This window comes from Ailuropoda melanoleuca, chromosome 1 (assembly GCF_002007445.2).
Source record: "Ailuropoda melanoleuca isolate Jingjing chromosome 1, ASM200744v2, whole genome shotgun sequence".
In the NCBI taxonomy this organism is placed as follows: Eukaryota; Metazoa; Chordata; class Mammalia; order Carnivora; family Ursidae; genus Ailuropoda; species Ailuropoda melanoleuca.
Window position 1 is genome coordinate 41,389,854 of NC_048218.1, and position 25,047 is coordinate 41,414,900.

Sequence of the window (25,047 nt, forward strand, 5' to 3'; positions counted from 1 at the left end):
CAAATTTTCTATTTCTTTCCAATTCAGTTTTGGAATATTGTGTTTCTAGGAATCTGTCCACTTTTCTAGGTTGTCCCGTTTGTTGGCATATAATTTTTCATAGTAGTCTCTTACAATTCTTTGTGTTTTTGTACTGTCAGTTGTTACTCTTAATTTGATTTTATTTGAGTCTTTTGTTTTTCCTTTGTGAGTCTGCCTAAAGTTTTAAATATTTTTGTTAATCTTTTCAAAGAACCAGCTCTTGATCTCAATCTTTTCTGTTTTTTTCCATCTATTTCATTTTCACTCTGATCTTTATTTTCCTACTTCTACTAACTTTGGGATTTTCTTGTTTTTTTTTTTTTCCTCTAGTTCTTTTAGGTGTAAGTTTACTGGATTTACTTGATGTTCTTTCTGTTTATTGAGGTAGACCTGTATCACTATATACTTTCCTCTTAGAACTATTTATACTGCGTCCCATAGGTTTTAGAGCATTATGTTCCCATTTTTATTTATTGCAATGTACTTTTTTTAAAAAAATTTCCTCTTTGATTTCTTCATTGAGCCATTGCTTGTTACTAGCATTTTGCTTAGACTCCACATGATTGTATTTTTCCAAGTTTTCTTTTGGTAATTTCTAGTTTCATACCATTGTGGTTGAAAAAGATGCTTGATATGATTTTAGTCTTCTTAAATTTATTGAGACTTGTTTTGTGGGTTAACATATGGTCTGTCCTGAAGAATGTTTCCTATATACTTGAAAAGAATCTGTATCCTGTTGTTTTTGAGTGGAGTGTTCTATATATAACTAATAGGTCCATCTGTGTCCTTCAGAGCACAGTTTCCATATTGATTTGCTTTAGGTTCATCTATCCATTGATGTAAGTGGGTTGTTAAAGTCCCCTACTATTATTATATGACTATTTCTCCCTTTGTCTATTAATATTTGCTTTATATGTTTAGATGCTCTATTTTGGGAGTATAATTATTTATGCTTATAATTTATATTTATTTATAATTGTTATATCTTCTTATTGGATTGATCCCTTTATCATTATCTAATGCCCTTGTCATTCATATATATATATATATACATATATATATATATATACATATATATATGGAAGTCTATATTAATTTGATGGTTGCTTAAGTTTGAACACATTCTAAGAGCACTACATTTTTAATCCTCCCTCCATATTTTGTGTATATAAGTCACATGTTTTGTCTTTTTATTTTTGTATCCTTTGTTATAGACATAATTGATTTTACTGCTCTTTTAAGCTTCATGCTAGTTTTATAAGTGATTGATCTACTCCCTTTACTATATATTTGGTTTTATCAGTGAAATATTTTCCTTTCATAATTTTCTTCTAGTTATGGCCTTTTTTTTTTTCTACCTAAAGAAGTCCCTTTAACATTTTTTATGGCTGGTTTAGCAGTGATGAATATCTTTAACCTTTGTCTGGGAAACTCCTTATCTCTTGTTCAATTCTGAATGATAATCATGCCAGGAAGAGTATTTTTGGTTTAGTTTTGTTGTTATTGTTGTTTTGTTTATTTTTTTTCAGCACTTAGAATGTATCGTGGCATCCCTTACTGGCCTGTGAAGTTTCTGCTGAAAAATCAGCTGATGATAGCCTTATGGAGTTTCCCTCATGTATATATAACACATCACTTTTTCTCTTACTGCTGTTAAAATTCTTTTTTTTTAAAGATTTTATTTATTTATTTGACAGAGAGGGAGACAGCCAGCAAGACAGGGAACACAGCAGGGGGAGTGGGAGAGGAAGAAGCAGGCTCATAGCGGAGGAGCCTGATGTGGGGCTCGATCCCAAAACGCTGTGATCACGCCCTGAGCCGAAGGCAGACGCTTAATGAGTGAGCCACCCAGGCGCCCCTAAAATTATTTTTTTATCTTAAACTTTGACATTTTAACTATTGTGTATCTTGGTGTGGACTTCCTTGCATATATTTCATTTTGAGTTCACTGTGCTACTATTAAATGTCTGTTTCCTTCCCCAGGTTAAGGAAGTTTTCAGCTATTCTTTCTTCAAACAAGTTTTCTGCCTCTTTCTCTTTTTTTCTTCACTTAAATGTGAATGTTAGTATGCTGATGTTGTCCTAGAAGTCCCTTAATCTATCTTCATTTTTTAAATTGTTTTACACTTGCTATTCAGTTTTGTTGTTTTTCATTACCATGTCTTCCAGATTACTAATCTATTTTTCTGCATCCTCTAACCTAGTGTTGAATCCCTCTAGTGTATTTTCATTTTAGTTGTTGTATTCTTCAACTCTGCTTAGTTCTTTTTTATATTTTTGTTCTCTTTGTCGAAGTTCACACTGAGTTTATCCACTCTTCTTTCAAGTTCAGTGAGCATTTTTATGACACTTACTTTGAACTCTTTATCAGGTAATTTGATTATCTCTATTTAGTTCTTTTCCTGATATTTTTTCTGTTCTTTTGTTTGAAACATATTTCTCTGTCTCCTTATTTTGTCTGTGTTTGTTTCTATGTATTAGATAGCTCAGATATTTTCTGCTCATCTTGAAGATAGTGCCCTTATATATAAGGCATCCTATGGGGTCCAGTAGTACAATCCTCCTTGGTTACCAGAATCAGGTGCTCCGGGAATGTCTTCTGTGTAGGCTTGCATGCCTTCCTGTTGTGACTGGGCTGTGACTGCTATGTGTGTATTCTGGTATGTGGGACTGGGCCCAACCTAGTTGGATGCAATGACTGGTTGTGACTACTGTATCCACACTGGTTGGCAGGGATGGCCTCTGGCACAGCTGGCTAAGAGGCCAAGATGTAACTGCAGCAGGCATGCTGGTGGGTGTGGTTGACCCCCAGCCTGACTGGGAATGATGATGAGTTGTGACTACTTGGGACAAACTGGTGGGCAGGGCTGGCCCCCAGCATGGCTGGCTAGAGGCCCACCTGTGGCTGCTGTAGGCATGCTGGCAAGTAGGATTATCTCCTGGTACAGGTGGCCGAAAGGCCTGGCTGTAACTATTGGCAGGTGTGCAGATTGGCAGAACTATACCCCCCTTCCTGATACAGAATGTTCTTTGTAGTGGCACTGGTTCTCACCAGGGCTGTCCACTGGTGTGGTGGGGTGGTAGTCACTGTGGGGAGGATGCTGGTCCTAACTGTTGCTGCCCACTGGGTGTGGCAGGAGGGTATGCACTTTACAAAGGTGTGTTTGCTTATGTGGGCTGGGTTTGCACAGCAACACTAGGGTGGGAGAGCAGCACATGGGAAGGGGCAGAATGTGCTTCCACCATCATCAGGCCAATTAGGCTGAAAAGAAGGCAAGAAAATGGTGCCCAATAGCATTTCCATGTTTAGAGAAGTTTCCTACAGTTCCCTGCCCATCCAGCACATCTTAAAATTAGTCAACAAATGGCCTTCACTTATAAACTAGGCTATTTTAAATTGCTGCATTTGTGCTGGGTCTCAGATCAAGGGTTATAGTGTGCTGGCCCATTAAGAGCAGAGTCTGAATTTCCTATAAACCTTTGGTTTCATGGAGTTAAGCCTCACTGATTTTCAAAGCCAGACATTATGGGGCTTGTTTTCCTGGTTCAGATCCCCAGGGTGGGGTGTGCCTAATGTAGGGCTTGATTTTCTTGTTCCTCTGGGAGAATCTCCATGCTTGTGATATCTCTCCTGCTTGTGGGTCACTGCACAGGGGGTTTGGTTCCCAATCATGTCTCTGCCCTTCTCACTGTGGTTTTCTCTTTATATCTTCAGCTGTGGAAGTGCTGTTCTGCTAGTCTTCAGGTCATTTTCGGAGTGAGTTACATTCTATGTGGTTGTAGCGTCAGTATGTCTGTGGGAGGAAGTGAGCTCAAGATCCTCGGACTCTGACACTTTCCTTGACTTCTAATGCTATCTTAGTTTCAGTATATTAGTGTCCTTTGATTTTTATCCATAATAACTAATCAGCAAATATCCACTGTTTAAAAACAGTAATTCTTAAAAATAGTAACTATTCGCTGTTTAAAAACAGACACAGTAGGATTAGCAAAATAGTATAAACAGAGACAATTCTATTAGTTCCACAATAAAAACAAACAGGTGCAGTGCCAAAAACAGGTACTCATGGATTATATTTGGAATAATAAAAGAAATAGAATGTATCTGGTTCTCATCTGTACACATAAATCCAATGACTAGATCAGAGTGGTATTTTTTAATTCAATAAAAACTTCATCAACTAAGATATGCTTTACAAAGGAATCCAAAGATGAATGAGACATAACTCATTTCTCATGTGAAGGAATATATACTTTCTTGCAGGAGAATGGCACATACTTAAATATGCAGATAATTAGTAAGAGAAAGGAAGTGTTTTTTAAATTGAAACACGTATTGTTTGAAAAACCATTTTACTTTGACATTGTAAGTTCTGCCTCCATTATCCCTGTAAGAAACTATGTGAAATACTTAAAAATATTCTTAAATGTTCTGTGGCTACCTACAAATAGTAAGTTGTATATTTCCCTTTAAGGGTGGAAAAATGTGTGTTTCCAAATGAATTATTACTACAAAACCTTAAAATTTTAAGTAAAAAATGTACATTCTGCTGAAACTAATATTACACTTTAAGCTAACTGGAGTTTAAATAAAAACTTGGAAAAAATACATTCTGAAATTCTATATTTTATTAGCCTAATTTGGTTCAAAATTGAAATACATACATGTTTGTGTGTGCACATGTGCATACATGTGCAAACAAAACCCTGTTTGAGTGTATATTACCAGAAAGTTAATTGTGGTTATTTCTCACATGTGTTACTACTAGTTTATATTCCCTGATTCTCTTTTATATTCTCAGATTTTTGGTAGGGATTTTCCATACATGTATATTTTATATAATACATATATAACATATGCCATATATTATATATGCATTATATATTATACATGTAACATTATATGAAATATATAAAAATGTATCATATACATATTATTTACATATAACATGTTACATATATAAAAACATATATATAATAAATATTTATTATTTTATAATTAGACATATTAAGTAGTGGAAATAAAAGGTCTTTTCCAGAACATAGAAGGATGAGTATTTTAAGACATGTTAAGTTTAAATTCTCTGTTTAGTGGGATAGTAGTCAGTCACTGAAACTGTATAACACTTTTAACATCAAGGTGACCACCAATGATATAGGTCAAGTCCAAAGCAGAAAGTGAAGAGGGATTAAATATACATAGAATATAAATACAGAAAACAAACTATCAAATTTTCTGAGAAATCATGTGCAAAATAACAAGAGAAAAATCTCAATGAAACCTGATAAATATTTATTATTTTAAAAATCTTTTATAGAGTCCTATATTATACTTTGTGCATCATTGTATTTTAAAACATGACAGCAAAGCTGTTCTGTTGTTTTTTTTTTTATGTTGAGAATCTTTGACACATTTATATGCTATGGAGATCTAGGAAAAGTTTGAAATTTTAGTCAATCAACCAGATGGTTTATCTGCATGATGCCAAATTGCCACCTGCTTAATAACAGTTGCATGATTAACTGTACTTTTAAGATTTTATCCACGTGTTTGGCATAATGTAGAAACAATCATTATTTTATATATTTTAAAGCATTTAATGATACCACATATTTGACAGCATACAAGATCTTTATATTTCATGAAAATAACTCTTTTAAGGACGCAGCACAAAAGCACAAAATGTACTGTATGGTGTAAATGTTCATATCATTGTGAGTCTTGCACTTTTTATTATTTCTAGAAAATATTTTGTAGACTCAATCTTTCATCTATCTGCTACTCTGTTTCTTTGATTACAAAAGGCCGGAAGAGAGCCTTTTCAATTTTCTAAGTACCAAAGCTGCTTTGCAATGCTACCTCAGAAATTTGATTGGTAAAATAACTTAGAGAGACGGTATTTTGTGTCTTTCTATAACTCATATAATAGACTTAATTTACACTAATATTAGAAAATTTAATGAATATTTTCTTTGTGTATCAACACATTTTAATAGCACTATAGCTGTCATACAACCAGCTATTTAACATTCTCTGTGTTAATATAGATCATAAGCACAACTTGAATGCTTTATGCAAATAATAAATGAATAAATTACATTCTGATAATAAACTCATGAAATTTTGAGAGCAAGTTGTATATAGGCCATTTAAATAGACGATATGTAAAAATGGAATTCAGTTAGTGACAGTTAGTTTAAAAGGATTTCAATATTTTTATTATGAATGTATATTTTAAAAAATATAGGTTTTCTACATTTCTCTTTTACTGAACATCATAATATTCAAGATGCTGTGCACGGTAATTACTGAAGTTGTTTTTGTGCTTGGGATCTATTCATGTATTTGTGAGTGCTGCATAAATGCTGCTACCTGTTAACTTTTTCTTCCAAATTAAATATTTCAATTATCCAGAATGTGTTATCATTAAAACAATGCACAGCCAAGGTTTTCCCCTTCCCCCCCATTATTCTCATGAGTAAATTTGGCTTTAGAAAAGTTACAGAAATGGGACTTCCAAAAGCCTTCAATACAAAATTTAAAATATTGCAAAGAATCTCAAATATCAAGATGATTGGACTCAGATAAAATAAATGAAGTAAAACTGCTTTAAAATTATCTCATAGATAAAGATTTTTATATATCTGATCACAATTCTTGAAAATTACAAATCTAAAATATTGGGTTTATTTACTCAATGTTTTGGAACATTCTGACGCTATATTCTGAAACCCAAACCTTTCCCTGACTCTTCTAATCTTGTTTACTTATCCACCCCTTAATTTCCTCTTTAAAACAATTTTCTTCCCACATTATGTGTAATTTCCCCCCCATACTGTCTAACTAGTAGCTCAATAATAACTTTTACTGGATTGTGAAAACTGTGGACACTAATTAAATCTCTCAGTCAAAGTCTAACAATACTCTCTCCCTCTGTTCTCAGCCTCCCTACCACATGAAATTTTATATGAAGGATGTTTGATAACTATGACCTATGATGTTTTAGATTTAAAAAAACACAAATATTTCTGTTTATCAAAATAGACAATGTTTTTAGATATTTAGTGAGAGACACTATAGGTGCATGCTGACTAGTAATATTATTTGGCAACATTTTTTCTTCAAAAGAATTTTTTAAAACATATCTCAAATAGTCTGTTCGGGTGCTTAGAAGTATTTCTACCAAAAGGAAAAATGAAGACACTGATACTACTCTAGAAAGACCATAAAAAGAGAAAAGAATATTGTGTGAATATTTCTGTGCGTGTGTGTGTGTGTGTGCACGCATGTGCACCTGTGCATATACATGTTTATTATATATTCTGGGCAAATCGTCTTCCTCCCTTTTTTTTTTAATTCGATTTTATGAGAGATTTAGTGTCTGAATTACTATCACAGTTTATAATTTTAATTTTTGCATGTGGGATCCTTTGCCAATTTATAGAATCTTTATAGTTTTTTATTTTTTCAGATAAGCACATTCTTTCTACACATTAGTCCTATATTTTTGTATAATTTTTGATTCAATGCCATTTTTGAAACTAGTTGTTAAACTTTCCTGAGTACTTTTATGTCCCTGGAGTTGGATTTAGAATGACACAAAATTTCTTCTAAACTTCAAGTAGAATATTATTTTTATCTTCTAGGAGAAAGAAAAAACAATTGATAGAATTTTAATTTGTTGTGATATTTAGAAATAGATTAGATACTCAGTATATTTTGGCTTAATATATAAGAAAAACAAGATGAGCTACATACAAGTATTACTATCATCCTAAGCAAAAAGTAAGTCTATATTAACATTCAAGATTTATAGACTAAAAATGGTTTGTCTTAAATGGTAGAATTAAATCTGTACTTTGTGACATAATCTGATTAAATGTGTATTCTGATTTCTAATAGTTTTACATTTTTTCAGTGAGATAAAAATCTCATCCTTGAGATCAAAGACTTGGGAATAAGCAGATCACTGAGAATATAACCTGAATCCGATAGAAAGGACTTGGAAGAAGTGAACAGGAACATTCATTTCGCTTATTCAGATATTTGAGACTCCACACGAACCTGTTAGGTTTCCTAGTAAAAATAGAACAGTCTTCAGTGCAGGCCCAACTGCAGCTATGTCTTTGGCCTAGTAGACATATTAATCAATACCTTAATGGTTTGAGTTACCTTTTTTTTTTCTTCCCCTGAGGAGTAATGCAAAAGGTTTGCTGAAGAAGAATCCCCAGGTTCTGAGAATCTTTAAACTTTGTATCTAACTTGAAAGCTGAGAGTGTTGAACGCTGACTGCATTTTTTAAAAATTATTGTCCACATACCCAGCATTCCTTGTCTCTTATAATTAAAAGCGCTTATGTCATTGAGCTACTCAGGGAGAATAGAACTATGCAGGTCTCTCTGAAGATAAATTAACTCTTAAAAGACAACCTAAAAAGTAACAGACATTTTACATATTTCATGGGAAATTTTGTTTTCTTCTGCATATTTGTATCTCATGCTAACTTAATTGTATAACTTAGTTGTGTATTTATCTTGCAAAGTAGCCATTTACTAGGATTTTTATCACTTTTCGATTTGCATTACTTTCCTGGTACCACTTATTCTAAGTTTGCCATAATTTATAAGTACTTTGCCTGTAAGGCCACTCCAGGATATGTCATTTATTCCCTGAGTGTTATATTAGCACATATTGTCAAAACTCCAAAGAAAATAAACTGCTGATTATCAATAGAAACATAATACAATAGAAAGCATAATACAGAGACTGCTAAGGGTGAAGTCCTACACTGTCTATATATATGAGAATAATGAGAGAAGAGTTACCAAATCCAGTTTTCATGGCAGGTAATATAAGTAATTTTTTCCAAAATCTGTGTGCAAATTTATATGAGATTTTTGAATTACAATGAAGGAAAATGTGGTTTATTATAGAAAGAAAATTGTTTAATTAATGTCTATATAATGCACATACTTATACATATGGATAAGAATACATAAGTCTATCCAAATGAATGTATGTGTATTATATACATGAATACAGATATATATGTTGATATTTATCACATGACCCTGACATTTTAAAACTAGAATCTTAATTATTAAATACATTTTCTCGTTCCTCACTTTTAAAAAAGAACCCTCATATACAAAAAAATCAAGAAAGTACTGAGTGAAATTAAAGGTAATTTTCTAAACTCTTAAGGAACAATAATTACTGAAAGTGTTCAACTAATTTAGATAAAATTAATAAAATAATTATTTTTTTCTCTTTGCTTCCCTGACACCTACTTCCTACATCCCCTTTCTCTACATTTCCTACATTTTCTCCTCATCCTCCCCTATTCTCCCTCCCACATTCTCCTTCATTGCTACCTTTTCCTTTGCTACTTTATCCCTCATTGACTACTATTATTATTGTCATTATCGGCATCTTCATAATTATTCACCTCCAAGACACCACACACTTCAATACCACATTAGGCCATTCAGGGATCATTTCACAATATTAATATTTCTTATTTTTTGTGGTTATGGATTTCGATGCCCTAACAGAAAATCCCATGGGCATCTGGTATATATTTCTAAATATAATCCCAGTAGTGGAGAAGGTAAATTTGTAGTTAGTATTATTTTTTAAAGATTTTATTTATTTATTTGACAGAGAGAGAGAGAGAGACCACAAGTAGGGGGAGTAGCAGGCAGGGGGAGAGGGAGAAGCAGACGCCCAGCTGAGCAAGGAGCTGATGTGGGGCTTGATCCCAGGACTGTGGGATCATAATCCTGGGCTGAAGGCAGATGCTCAACCAACTGAGCCACTCAGGTGCCCCTGTAGTTAGCATCACTTTAAAGAGATAGCTCTACTGCTTTTATTTCCTCTTCCTAAGCAGAGGTATTTTAACATTCCCCATTTTTCCCTTATTCAGTTGTGTATCATCTCAGTAGAAAATAATTATTTAGACAACTTGTGAAACGTTTGATCATGAAAAATACGAATGCAAGAGACAAAAAATTCAAAAGAGATACATTTTATATAATGCAAATATTTCATGCTTTTTGATCCCCCAAATCCCTACAATATTCTATATCGATCGTCTGCCCCATAATCATTAGTTGAAGTAAACGCACTCAAAATCACTATGTTAGTACAAAATGAAATCCACCAGGTAAAACTCAGCTTTGTTGCTTTATAGCTATTCCCTTATTTTATGAAGATCAGTGCCTGCACATTGGCTAGAAACACTTGGATTCTACAACCTAAGAATCATATAAAATGCATTTGTTTATTAAACTAATAAACACTATGAATACTTTTGTACTTAACAGATTTCTACCAGAGGATTTTCATCTTTTTTTTGCTTTTAAACCACTTTCTACTATTATTCAACAAGAAGTTAACAAATATTTAATAAATGTCTGCCATATACAATGCAGTATATTCCCTGTCCTTTAATAAAGCCAGTATTTTGTGTATCTCACATATGTATTTTTCTATTGAAACATATTAGAAAGAGAAAACAATATTTAAAACAAATAAACACAGAAACATTTACTTTACCTCCCTAAGATAACAGCAGCTTAGTAATAAAGCCCTTCACTGTCACTTTAGATCTTACAGAGTTGGTTTCAGATATTCTCTGGGGGTGATGTATTTGCTTCTCCTTCCTCATCTCCCCATAAATTGTGTAGAGGTAACTCTATGCAATAGAAGAAAATGTAGGTTGATATAAAGAAAAAGAAAGACTTACAAGAGATCATGAGAGTCTTGACAGTCCAGGCACTTCTGCCAACACAATTCCTTTTTATTTTAAACTTCATCCGAGTCTAATTGGATTTTCTTCTTTCAACTGGGAAACTCATAAATAGTACCAAAGAAGGTCTACTTTTACTTAGGTTGGGTTAAATCAGTGAAGTTCCAAGGATAAACATTTATGTGTAAGTAATTAAGAGGTTCTAGTAAAAATTAGAAGGAGAGTAAGGAAATTATTCAACTGGGGCAAGGTTCAGCAAAGACAACGTCCTTTGTAGGAAAATTTTAGTTTTTGTGCAGAGATCTCTTGGAATAGTGTTAAGTAGCAATTCAGAGTGGCTCTGACAAGGCAGAGAGGAGCTGACACACTTGTCAGTCACTGGGTTACAAAAGGCTGAGGGAATGCTGGCGTACCCATCTTTTAAAATAGGTAGAATATGATTGGGCAGCCTTAAGGGCAGGACCTTTGCTAAGATGTAATTGCTATTAAGACTGGAAGCACATCAGTAGCCAATGTACATAAAAGTGATAAGGAAACAGAAAATATATGCATGGACAAGAGTGAGCTTCAATTCTTAGAAAAGAAGAGAATCTCAGCTTCTGAATTATGTGAACTTTGTTTCAGCAGAAAAAAAATGTCAGTATAAAAACATAAACTAAAATAAATTTCACCCTTAAGTGCACCTTTGATGAATTTTGGCAATTATATGTAGTCATTATCTCATCAATCATGATGCAAAGCATTACCAACCAACTAAAATATATCCTTGGGCTCCTTTGCAGTCCATGCCTCCTCTGGCTGTCCTTCCTCACTGCTGGGAACCACCGATCACTTTTTTGTCCCTATAATTTCGTGTAATTTCATATAATATTTCTGTAGTTTTGTATAAATGATATGATAATGTTTACTTGTTAGTGTTTGATTTTTTTAACGTAGCATGATTTTTTAAAATCTTCCATGTTTTTCAGTGTTTAAATATGTTTGCTTATCCTTCTGTGAAATTAGGATCACAGTGTGTTTAATTACAAGTTGACAGAGGCTGTATCACCGAGCATTTCAATCAGAAATCTCTGACAGTTCTTTTTGCTCTACATCTCTGCTGACACTAGGTATTGTCAAGCATTTTGATTCTAGTAAATCTAGTAATTTGGTAGTGTTATCTTATTACGGTCTAATGTTGAGCACATTTTCATGTGGCTATCGGCCATTCATCAGTCTTCTTTTTTGAATGGTCTATTTGAAATTGTTTGCCCATCTTTTTTTTTTTTTTTGATGTTTTTATTTTTTGTTTTTGTTTATTTTTTGTTTTAAAAACTATCTTCAAAGTATTTTCTCAGGGTGCCTGTGTGGCTCAGTCAGTTGAGCATCTGACTCTTGATTTTGGCTCAGGTCATGATCTCAGGGACTGGGATTGAACTTTGTGCCTGGGTCCAGGCTCAGTGGGGAGTCTGCTTGTTGATTGGCTCTCTCCCTTTCCCTCTGCCCCTTCCCCTGCTCCCACTCTCTCTCTCTAAAATAAATAAATCTTTTTTAAAAAAATGAATTATTTTCTCTTCCAGGTTTCCTAGTTACAAATTTTGTCAGTTTTGTTTTTTTCTACAAAAGATGTTTATACTCTTTTCACTTCTGAAGCATATTGATTACTGCAGAAGGAAATTTATTTTGACAGTGCTCCCTAAAACCTTTGGCCCTTAAAACATTATCTTCTGGCTTGCATTGTTTCTTTAAGAGGTTAATGATATTCCTTATTTTTGTTCCTGGTTATATAATGTCTCATTTTTATTTGGACCGTGTTTAATATATCCTATTATAATTTCTTAGTGATTTGACAATGATCTTCCTGTGTATTTTTGTTTTGTGTTTATCCTGATTGGAGTTTGTTGAACTGCTCAAATCACGAGAGTTATGGATTTCACAAAATTTGAAAAAAATTGTTCGTTTCTTTAAAAGTCTTTTTTTTTTTGCCCTAATATTTCTTCCTATTCTTGTGGGAATGTTAATACATATATGATAGAATTCTTGATATTGGCTAAATTCACTGATGCCTTTTTTGATATTTTTAAGTCTTTTTTCCCCCTATTTTATTTGTATAGTTTTTGTTTTAAGTGGTTTCAAGTTCTATTTGTATTTATTCTGAAATAGCTCATCTAAAGGTCATTTTTTCAAGAGAACTCATTGTTTAGCCCTATATGAATATTTTTCCAGCCCAGTAATTTATATTTGGTTCTTGTTCTTGTATATTGTACTGTATTGAAGTCCTTTATTTTCTCCTTTAATTCCCCTTGCCTTTGAATCCTTAAACATAGTTGTAAAAAGTATTTTTAAGTCTGTGCAGCAAAATCCATCATGCTTATCATTTCTGAGTTTGTGTCTTTTGATTGGTTTTTCTCCTCTTTTTAAAATCAGTAATTTACTATTTNAAAATAAATAAATCTTTTTTAAAAAAATGAATTATTTTCTCTTCCAGGTTTCCTAGTTACAAATTTTGTCAGTTTTGTTTTTTTCTACAAAAGATGTTTATACTCTTTTCACTTCTGAAGCATATTGATTACTGCAGAAGGAAATTTATTTTGACAGTGCTCCCTAAAACCTTTGGCCCTTAAAACATTATCTTCTGGCTTGCATTGTTTCTTTAAGAGGTTAATGATATTCCTTATTTTTGTTCCTGGTTATATAATGTCTCATTTTTATTTGGACCGTGTTTAATATATCCTATTATAATTTCTTAGTGATTTGACAATGATCTTCCTGTGTATTTTTGTTTTGTGTTTATCCTGATTGGAGTTTGTTGAACTGCTCAAATCACGAGAGTTATGGATTTCACAAAATTTGAAAAAAATTGTTCGTTTCTTTAAAAGTCTTTTTTTTTTTGCCCTAATATTTCTTCCTATTCTTGTGGGAATGTTAATACATATATGATAGAATTCTTGATATTGGCTAAATTCACTGATGCCTTTTTTGATATTTTTAAGTCTTTTTTCCCCCTATTTTATTTGTATAGTTTTTGTTTTAAGTGGTTTCAAGTTCTATTTGTATTTATTCTGAAATAGCTCATCTAAAGGTCATTTTTTCAAGAGAACTCATTGTTTAGCCCTATATGAATATTTTTCCAGCCCAGTAATTTATATTTGGTTCTTGTTCTTGTATATTGTACTGTATTGAAGTCCTTTATTTTCTCCTTTAATTCCCCTTGCCTTTGAATCCTTAAACATAGTTGTAAAAAGTATTTTTAAGTCTGTGCAGCAAAATCCATCATGCTTATCATTTCTGAGTTTGTGTCTTTTGATTGGTTTTTCTCCTCTTTTTAAAATCAGTAATTTACTATTTTGTACTGAACATTACATGTGTTAGACTCTTCATATTTGAATTTTGTTCTCTTAAAAGAAGGTAAAGTTTTATTCTGGAAAGTGGTTGATTAATTTGCAGATGAGCTTGATTGTTTTGAGTTTCTTTTTAGATTTTTTGTGAGGTAATTCTGGGGTTACTTTTTCTAGGGCTATAAGTCTTATTTTTAATGCATTGCCTTTCTGGGAATTTACTGAATTCCTGGAGTGTAAAATGAGATCTCTCCACTCTAGCTCATGGGAATTTGAAAATCTAGCGGCTGTTTTCAAACCCAAACAATTGTTCAGCTCACATCTCTTCAATAGCTCTTCTTTGGTAGATCTGTTTTGTTTTGTTTTTTTCTTTCATTTTTCCCTTTTTCTTTTTTTCCTTTGGTTGTGGAGTGGTTAGCCTTGCAGAATGTCCTCCTATAACTTCTCAGCTTAATATTTAGCTAAACAGTCAAGACAACTCCTGTGCATATTCCTGGAGTCCTTTCATTGTATAATTTCTTCAGTTTTTGTCCCATAAAGTCAATAGCCCCAATAATGCAACATTGATCTCTTTGGTTTCAATGCAGTGTGATTTTCTGCTCTGTTTGGACTTGCTGCACTCCAGAAAGGTCTCCAGGCATAAAACTGAGGTTATAGAGCCATCTGACAGTTTTTCCTTCTTTCGGTGATAGCAGTGTTGCTTTGCTTATCATGCATTATTTGAAAATAGTTATAGTTATTAGGAGAGGCTAGTTACTAACAGTTTTGCCATTTTAATCACATATGAATATCCCTATTTTTTTCTTTTTCTATGAGTTTTTAACTTTAGTTGATGTATAGCTGACACACAATGTTATCTGTGTGTCAGGTATTTAACATAGTGATTTGACAAATCTGTATATGTTATGCTCACAAGTGTAGCTACTATCTGTCACCATACAATGCTATTACAATATCATTGGCTATATTCCCTATGCTATGCCATTTATCCATATGATTTATTCATTTCCTAACTGAAAGCCTGTATCTCCCACTCCCCATCATCCATTTTGCCCATCCCTCTCACCCTCCCCTCTGGCAACCATTAGGTTTTCTTTGTATTTATGGGTCTGTTTCTGCTTTTTGTTTGTTTTATTATTTTAAGATTCCACATATAAGTGAAATCATATAGTATTTATCTTTGTCTCACTTAGCATAATATCTTCTAGGTCCATGTATGTTGTTGCAAATGACATGACCTCATTCATTTTTATGGCTGGTAATATTCCATTGTATATATTTATATTTATAAATATATATATATATACACACACACATAAACACATACCCATCTTCTTTATCCATAATTGGATGTCCCTAAATTTTTAAAGTGAGTTTTTCAACCAATTGTTTTGATTAACTGGATAAGTTTTCATAGTTTTTGAGCAATATTTTTTTGATATATAGACATCCTTGGAAAATTCCCTTCCAAATTAATGACAATTTTCAACAGGGAAAAAAGAGTAGTATATTTTTATCAACAGCAAAAAAAAAAAAAAGAATGGTATATTTTTATGGATTATCCTAATAATATAATTAGGGCTAATGGTATAGAGTCATTACTGAAAAAAATAAATAAAACTTTCAGAATAATGTCTATGTTATTCTCATTACTGTAGTGTTCTAAAGATCAGAACATTAGGTGTATTTGTGAACATTAGTACTGTGTTCTTGATTTGGTTAGTTATGTCTCAAGGTGAAATAATCACGAAGAGCTCAACTTTACAAAAAAGTTACTGAGTATACTATAGATAGATGAGAAATAGTGAGTAGTGACCTAAATCTGAAAGCTGTCTACTCAATTACATTTACTTGCAACATCTTTCATAAACTAGTTAAAAAATCAACCAACCAATGAACAGAAAAAACAACCCAAGGAGAGAGTGTGATGGTTAATTTTATTTGTCAAATTGGCCAATGAACCCAGATATTTGAATACCACTCCGATGTTTTTGTGATGGTATTTTATAGTGGAGATGGACATTTAGTTCCCTTTACTTTGAGTAAAGCAAATTACTCTTCATAGTGTGGGTGGGCCTCAAACAGTCATTTGAAATTCTTAACAAGAAAAGACTAAAGTCACCTGAGAAAGAGGGAGTTCAGCCTACACATTGTCTTCAGATTCAGACTGCAACATCAACTCTTCTCTGGGTCTCTGGGCTGCTGGCATACACTGTAGATGCTGCACTTGTCAGCTTCCACAATTGGTAAGCCAATTTCCTTAAAGTCTCCTCTTCTCCCCTCACCCTCTCTTCTCTCTTTCTATATATATGTGTATACACACACATGCACATATGCGCACACACACACACACACACACACCCTGTTTTGTTTGGAGAACCCTGACTAGTACAAAGGCTACCTTCATTTTCCTTAGCTATGTGCATATGTTCATGTTTCATCTCCTTTGCTAGTAATTTTTATATGTTGTTATATTAGTCTCCAATCATTTTATACATATAGTTTCTATCACAAATTAAAATATAAAATTCCCTACAACTGAGATAGTGTATTTATATTATATATAATATATTTAATATATTATATATAGTATATATTATATATATTATATATAAGATATCTGTGTTTACTCCATTTTTCAACTACGCAAGTTGAATTCCAGTATATGTAAAAAAAATCCTTTGGCTTTATATTTTATAATTTGCTACTGACTCTTGTGAATAAATATGAAATATCTGATACATTAATGAACCTCCAAAAGTATGTGTCTGAGTATGTGTGTTGGGAAAGAAAAATGAAGTAATACCAATAGAAGTTGCTTCTAATGACTCTCAAAAGAACCAAAAACTAAATGAAATGTTTGTCCTATATCTGTTCATGAGTGTGCTTAAAAGATGTATTACAGCTCTGTTTATCATTAGTATGTCATAATATTTTAGATTGTTTTCAGTTAAGTTTAAAGAGAGAAAAATGCCATATCTGTTTTAAGTATACCGCTTTTTTGTACCGAAAGTCAATATTGGTAGGTTTACTTTTACTGCCAGTTTATTTTTAACTAGAATATTTCAGTAACAACCACAGTAGGATATTCTGATTGTCTTCAAATTAGGGAAAGAAACTGTACTTCATAATTTACTTTTGCCTCTCTTCTTCAGAGAATATCCTTTATTTTTCTTAGAACTACAGTTTCCTATAAATGATATAAATAATATAAATGATGATCTTCATCCTTCTTTAAATTGCTAAGAGGCAAAGACTAACTGAAAGTTTGTATTCACCTGTTTTCGTGAGAATTATTTAAGAGACAGAAGTTTTTCCTTTTTATTGACAAATTCGCAAATTGAAGCAAATCAAATCAATTTATAAAACATAGGCATAAAATAAAGGAGGCAAATCAAATCAATTTATAAAACATAGGCATAAAATATAGGAGGCATAAAATATAGGAGGATCAAATACACACATTAATTCACTGAACACACATGTAAGTAATATATACACTCCACATATTCTTAACGATGTCTGCTAACATTATTCCTCTGTCCATAGGCACATGTAATGCCAGTGCAGGCATCCGGAGACTTAGCTGTCCTCCTCTTTTTCTTCTTCTTTTTTGTCTCTAGGCTCTTCAACTTTTATGTTTTTCTTTGACTCCACTAAGCTTCTCTTGAGCTTTCTAGGTTTGACAAAGTTGTCCTCTGGCATGTTTTTGCCAGCTGTCATGGCTCACAGTACAATTTAAGCCTCTGTTGCACACTATAGTAAATCCAGGTAATGAAAGCCACAAACTTCTCACAAGCATTATAAAGCTGACATCTGTCAAGATAAATATTGTGCAGTCAGCAAGGAGGGGACGGCTTGATGGCTTAAACAGTTAACCTTTATATTTCATTTGAGAAGGCTTTAGATGCTCCTTCAAAGTATGGTGGTCTGCATAAGTTGTTAGGTAAAATCTGCAGATCACTTTCATGTTCTTAATAAATAATAGGTTAAGTTTTTAAAAAGATATTTGTGTTTTGGAGAAAAAGGATGAAGTATTTCCTAAACCCACTATTTAAAAACATGGTATGATTTTTCTGGGTAAGTTTTTTTTTTTAATTTATTTACCATTTTATTATAATATTAATACCTATTGCTTAAATAAAATATATTCATATGTTAAAGTATACACATGAGGAATATCACAAACCCTTCAACATTGTTTAGAAATACTTTATGTTGCTTGAATATTCTTCTATTTTTACATTGAACACTATATGCAAATTTTCATCTTCTTATATTTCAGTAAAATTTATGTCATAAACATTTTCATGTTAATCATATTAACATAACTAGCTAACTAAATTCTAGCATGAAGTTACCATATAGTTTTCTGGCTATTACTAACAGAGTTCATGGAGTGCTTTAATTACAACTAACAGCAACTGTATGAATAAGCTCTAACATTGACCATTTCTTATGGATCAGACTATTTCGCTTATGCTGTATATAATCCCATTTACTTCTGTCATCTACTAGTCATATTATTATATATTATAGAAATATAAATTAAACAATATAACATATATAAATATAATAACCATTATATTATTATGTTTTCTCTGTTATAGACAATAAAGCCAAAGATTAGAGGAGTAAAATAAAATGGTTGAGACAACACAGCCAATGAGGGCAAGAGCTAGCACTGAATACATTCTTGTAGGCGTCTTTAGAATTAGTTCTTGTAATACCCTGTCATATATAGCACTATGTAACTGGAAAATGACCGATTTTTTAGTTTCAGCACACAGGGTAGGAGAAGAGTCTTTCACTCTATCCTATTCCTTTAGTATATCCAGAGAACACTGTAGAAACAGAACACCGATCACTATGAAAAGAAAGTATAGCTGATTATTTAAGAATAAAGAGACAAACTTTGGCCATTCCCTTTGAGCACAGAAAAAATACTAAAAGAATATGCTTTTTGCCAAGGCATAAGCAAAAACTCAGAAATGAGAATGCTGTAAGAATTATACTTTCTCTTATCAGGCAGTGAAATACTGAAGATCAAGAGTAGACCAGAAGAAATGTTATTGACATAGACATGCTTTTTATCACTTTTTTTAAGGAAGGATATACTGAAAACTGGCTTGGAACCCATAAAACCTTTTAGAATTTTTCCATATAAGTATGTATATAGTGATTGAGACCCATATTCTACATGTGTGAATCTTTTGGTATACGTGTGTGTGTGTGTGTGTGTGTGTGTGTGTGTGTATTTAAATGGTAACTAACAAGACCTAATTATTCTGTTAATTTTTGTAAGGAGATTGGGAATAAAAGAAAGAACCTGTCATTGGAGTCTAAATTGTGGTACCTCATCTACAAAAAAATCTATCACTTTATTGTGAGAAAGAATAAGGAAGAACTTGATGAAGTCAGATTGAGTAACTCTAGGGGGGTGGAGGTGGGGAGGAAAAGCTAATATAGTATGCTCTTGCTCTTTACTATAAAAGGTGAATAAGATTAACATACATATTTGTTTAATTTCTCAAGAGAAACAGAATGAAATATGAACTATTTAATTTTATATAAAACTTAGGAAAAGGGGAATACAGAGAAGCAGATACATTTATAGGATTTTGACTTTGAACCATATTGCTTTTACATTTCCAAAAATGAAATTCTCCCACAAAAATAGGAGAATACGTTAAAAAGTAGGAAAAATAGGGGTGCCTGGGTGGAATAGTCTGTTGAGCGACCAACTTTCTTTTCAGCTTGTGTCCTGATCTCAGGGTTGTGAGAGCCAGCCCTGTGTCAGGCTCCCTGCTCAGTGGGGAGTCTGTCTGGAATTCTCTCTCCCTATCCCTCTGCCTCCTCCCCACCCCACCACCAGTGCTCACACGCAATCTCTCTCAAATAAATAAATCTTAGAAAAAAAGTAGGAAAAATAAATGCAAAATTAAACACAAACATTAGAAAGTAAATTCCAACTGTACGTTAAATTGGTAACACAGCCGTAAAGCATAAATAAAATTTCAACTAACTTTAACACAATTTTCTATATGGATTTAAATATATATATATTTATATATGTAAACAAAATGAACTATAAATATCCTTTTGGTACATTTTCAGTAAAAATGAACAATAGGTTTATTGTTAGTAATAATGTTGACAATGTAATTTTAAGCTACATTAAAGTACATTCTTTTAAACTACATTAAATGTATTATAAGTGATTTAAAATTATTCCATAATGTACTTTATAAAAAAGTATGTAAATATACTGAAGTTATTTGGAACTAGTTTCTATAGCATAAAAGTACTAAATAAAATAGTTGTTATACCATAAAAGTACTAAATAAAATAAATAAAAACCTTGTTATTAAATTTGAGTTAGAAATAAGAAAGTAAGTTGTAATTTAAAGTGTATCTATTCCATTTTTTTGCTACTGAAATAATCTAGAAACAGTGACTTCCCAGGAGTAATGTGTACATGTAGCACCCAGATATTGATTCTAAAAACCATTCTCCAATATAATGAAGATGTGAGACTTGAAGAAATAGCTATTTCCAAGTCTGAGAACAGGGAAAATAGAGAAAATGAAAAATGCACACAAGGAACTGATCGAATATGAATATAATCATATCAAAAGGACATAGGAATGGGGTTGGCAGTTTTTGTGAGAAATTATATATATATGTTTATATATTATATATATATATAAATGTTTATATATAATATATATCTAAATGTTTGGGTTTTTTCAATGCTATACATCTTAAAAACTTGATTAGTTCTTTCAGCATGAATAATATGATATCCACTTTAATTTTGGCATATATACTTAGTTGATCTTTCCATTCTGTTTATTTTTAAACTTTTTGTTTCATTTTGTTTTAAAATCCTATTGTGCAAAAAATATACAGACTTAAAGAGGAGACCGTAAGATTCCAGTAGGAAGGTAGTGTGTTTTAATCAGTGGGCTTAAACTATTCATATGAGTACTGATTTTTGTTTTATGTTGTTTTATTTGTCATTATTTTATTTGCTTGTTTTATATGTGCCATTTCCTATATTTTGGTGATTTTAGTTTCCGTTGCTTCATTTTGTTAAAATATTTAAACCTACATATTCTACTCTAAAATTTTCTTATTAATTTTATGTACATACTTGACAGGTAACATTAATATGACCAGTTTTACTCTCTGCAAGGACATTAGTACCTATTTAGTTTTATCTCCTTTTTTTTCATCCTCTTTTTCTATAAACGCATCCACATACACACACATACGTATACATACATATACACACATCATAACACAAAACCTTGCTATTTTTTTCATCTAGTTTGTAGTTTAATTTTTAACTAAAACACTTTTTAAAAATAATTACTTGTATATATCGCAAGACATATTTGTGGTAATAAATTCTTGAATAGTATTCAAATGCAGTAAGCTAATTAAATAATTTATAGAAATGTAACATAACAAGAATGGAATATTTTTTTTTAAAGATTTAATTATTTATTTTAGAGGGGCAGAGGGAGAGAGAGAATCTCAAGGGGACTTCCTGTTGAGAGTGTAGCCTGACATGGGCTGGATCCACGATCCCGAGATCATGGCCTGAGCCAAAATCAAGAGTCCCATGACACTTAACTGACTGAACCACCCAAGCACCCCCAAAATGGAATATTTTGTTGTCATTAATAGTGATGTGATTTATCCACATCAGCATATATTTAAAATACTTAAAATATATTATAAAGTGAAAAAATTAATTTATATGAAGATATGTATTTTAGGATACCATTTTACTCAACCTCTATTAATAGTTATGTCTAGATTTGTGCCTCAATAGATAAATAGGTAGGTATATAGATACATAAACATACTTATCTTTTTTGAAAATAGACACCATTATTTTAGGAACACACTTGCCTTTATTGAGGTACAATGTATTACATATACATTTGTAATGTTGAAATTTTGCCATGTTTATGTAATATGTAAAGAAAACATATTCAAAATGTCTGCCATAAGTGACAATTTTAAAAGAAGTTCTTACAAGTCAATGGTTATATGATACATAGGCAAGAGTTATTTAAAAAATTAATTCATTGATAAAGAAAAATATATGTCCCTAAAATAAAAAGAGTTGAATCTTCACACTCAGTGAAATGTGATTTGCCTATAATTTTCTCATCTCTAATTATTGCAAAACATTTTAAAATAATCTGATGGAGAACATGAGAAAAATGTTACTGAGATGAAAATTAGTGCTTAATGGCAATACACATATCAACCTTCAGTTGATATGAGACAGTGTAATTAATCATTGGTATAGAGTTTTAGCAAATTTATGTGAGTTCCAAGTAAGAATATGTTTAACAATTCTCTGCCCTTTATCATAAGAAATGTATTTCTTCTGTTTTTATTTTCCTTCCATTCAATATTAAGAATTATGTTGATTTGAAGGGTGCCTGGGTGGCTCAGTTAAGTGTCTGCCTTCAGCTCCGATAGTGATCCCAAGGTCCTGGGATCGAGTCCCGCATCAGGCTCCCTGCTCAGCAGGGAGGCTGCTTCTCCCACTCTCGCTTCCCCTGCTTGTGTTCTCTTTCTCTCTCTCTCTCTCTTGCACACTGTCAAATAAATAAAAAAATAAATAAAATCCTTTAAAAAAAAACTATGTTGATTTGAGTTTCTAAGGATAACATCTTTGAATCAGGATTTCTGATCCAGAGAGTATGGCCCCAATGGGATGGAGCCTGAAGGGGTCATCGAGAGTAACTGGAATGAGATTGACAGCTTTGATGACCTGAACCTCTGAGTTCCTTCTCTGTGGTATCTATGCCTGTGGTTCTGAGAAGCCTTCTGCCATCCAGCAGTGAGCCATTCTTCCTTATTTCAAGGATTATGATGTGATCACTCAAGCCCAATCTGGGCCTGGATAAACAGCCACGTTTGCCATGCTGATTCTGCAACAGATTGAATTGGATCTAAAGGCTACACAGGCCTTTGTCCTGGCACCCAATAGAGAGTTGGCTCAGCAGATACAATAGGTAGTCATGGCCTTGGAGGATTGCATGGATGCCTCTTGCCTTGAGGGGACCAATGTACATGCTGAAGTCAGAAGCTGTAGATGGAAGCTCTCCATATCATCGTGGGTACCCCACGTCATGTGTTTGATATGCTTAACTGGAGATACCTGTTTCCCAACTATATCAAGATGTTTGTAGTGGATGAAGCCGATGAAATATTAAGCCACGGATTCAAGGACCAGATCTATGACATATTCCAAAAGCTGAACAGCAACCAGGTGGTTTTGCTGTCAGCTACATTGCCTTCTGATACACTTGAGGTGGTTTTGCTGTCAGCTACATTGCCTTCTGATACACTTGAGGTGACCAAAAAGTTCATGAGGGACCCCATTCAGATTCTGGTCAAAAAAAGAGGAGCTGACCCTGGGGAGGGTATCTGCCAGGTCTATATCAACGTGGAATGAGAAGAGTGGAAGCTGGACATACTGTGTGACTTGTATGAAACCCTAACCATCACTTAGGCAGTCATATTCATCAACACCTGAGGGAAGGTTGATTGGCTCACTGAGAAGATGTACACCTGAGACTTCACCATGTCCACCATGCACAGAGATAATGGACCAAATGGAACAAGATGTTATCATGAGGGAATTCTGCTCTGGCTCTAGCAGAGTTTTGATGACCACAGACTGGCTGGCCAGAGTCATTGGTGTACTGCAGGTTTCTTTAATCATCAACTATGACCTTCCCACCAACAGGAAAACTATATCCACAGAATCGGTCACGGTGGACAGATATGGCTATAAGGGTGTGGCTATTAACATGGTGACAGAAGAAGAAAAGAGGACTCTTCAAGATGTTGAAACCTTCTACAACACCTTCATTGAGGAGATGCCTCTCAGTGTTGCTGACCTCATTTGAGGGGCTGTCCTGGTACCTAGCCTTACCCAGGGTTCAGTCTGTGGAGGGCTGAAGAGGAGCAGGAGAGGAGAGGGAAGAGAGCCAAGGGATGGAAATCTTGTCCTTTTTTTTTTTCTTTTTGTTTGAATGAATGTCACTTTTTGAGACAAAAGAATTATGTTTATTTTATTACATAGACTATACTTATCAATATAAATAGCAAACTTTTAAAATTTATTTTATAAATTAAAAGAAAACAGCATGTTTGTCATCAAAAAACAGTAGTGGTTGAAGTTTGTCTATTGCATACATTATAAATAGTCTCTGAATAACCTCATGGATTTTGTTCCCTTTTTAAAATTTTCATGGGTATGTGTTTGCAAAATCTATTTTATTTTTTTTAAAGATTTATTTATTTATTTGAGAGAGAGAGCGAGCGAGAGAGAGAGAGCGCTAGTGAGCATGAGCAGGAGGGGGAGAGGGAGAAGGAGACGGACTCTCAAACAGACTTTGTGCTGAGCATGGAGCCCCACGTAGGCTTCATCTCACAACACTGAGATCATGACCTGAGCCAAAACCAAGATTCTGATGCTTAACCAACTGTACCACCCAGGTGCCCCTACAAAATCTTTTTTAAAAAGAAAGCCAAATCAGTTTCATTTGCCCAGAATGAGGGAGGGAGATTATCATTTAGTCACTTTCTATTTTTTACTGAAGTATGACATATAGTATCCTATTAGTTTATATCAATAGTACATCATAGTAAGTCAGTATTTTTATCCACGATGAAATGATCTTCATAAGTCTAGTTAACATCTGTCACCATACAGTTATCACACTATCATTGACTATATTCCCTATGCTATATATTATATTCCCATGATTTATTTATTTTAAAACTGGAAGTTTGTACCTTTTAATCCTCTTTACCTATTTTGCCCATCCCCCAACTTCTAGTAACCAACAGTTTCCTGTATCTGTGAGTCTGTTTCTGTCTTATTTATTTTTAAACTCCACGTACAACTGAAATCATAC

At 33.0% G+C, this 25,047-nt stretch overlaps 1 pseudogene; it reads left to right on the forward strand.

Annotated features, from left to right (window-relative positions):
* Positions 1 to 2,847: 2,847 nt before the first annotated feature.
* LOC100483205 lies at positions 2,848 to 24,033 on the forward strand (annotated as a pseudogene).
* The last annotated feature ends 1,014 nt before the right edge of the window (positions 24,034 to 25,047 follow it).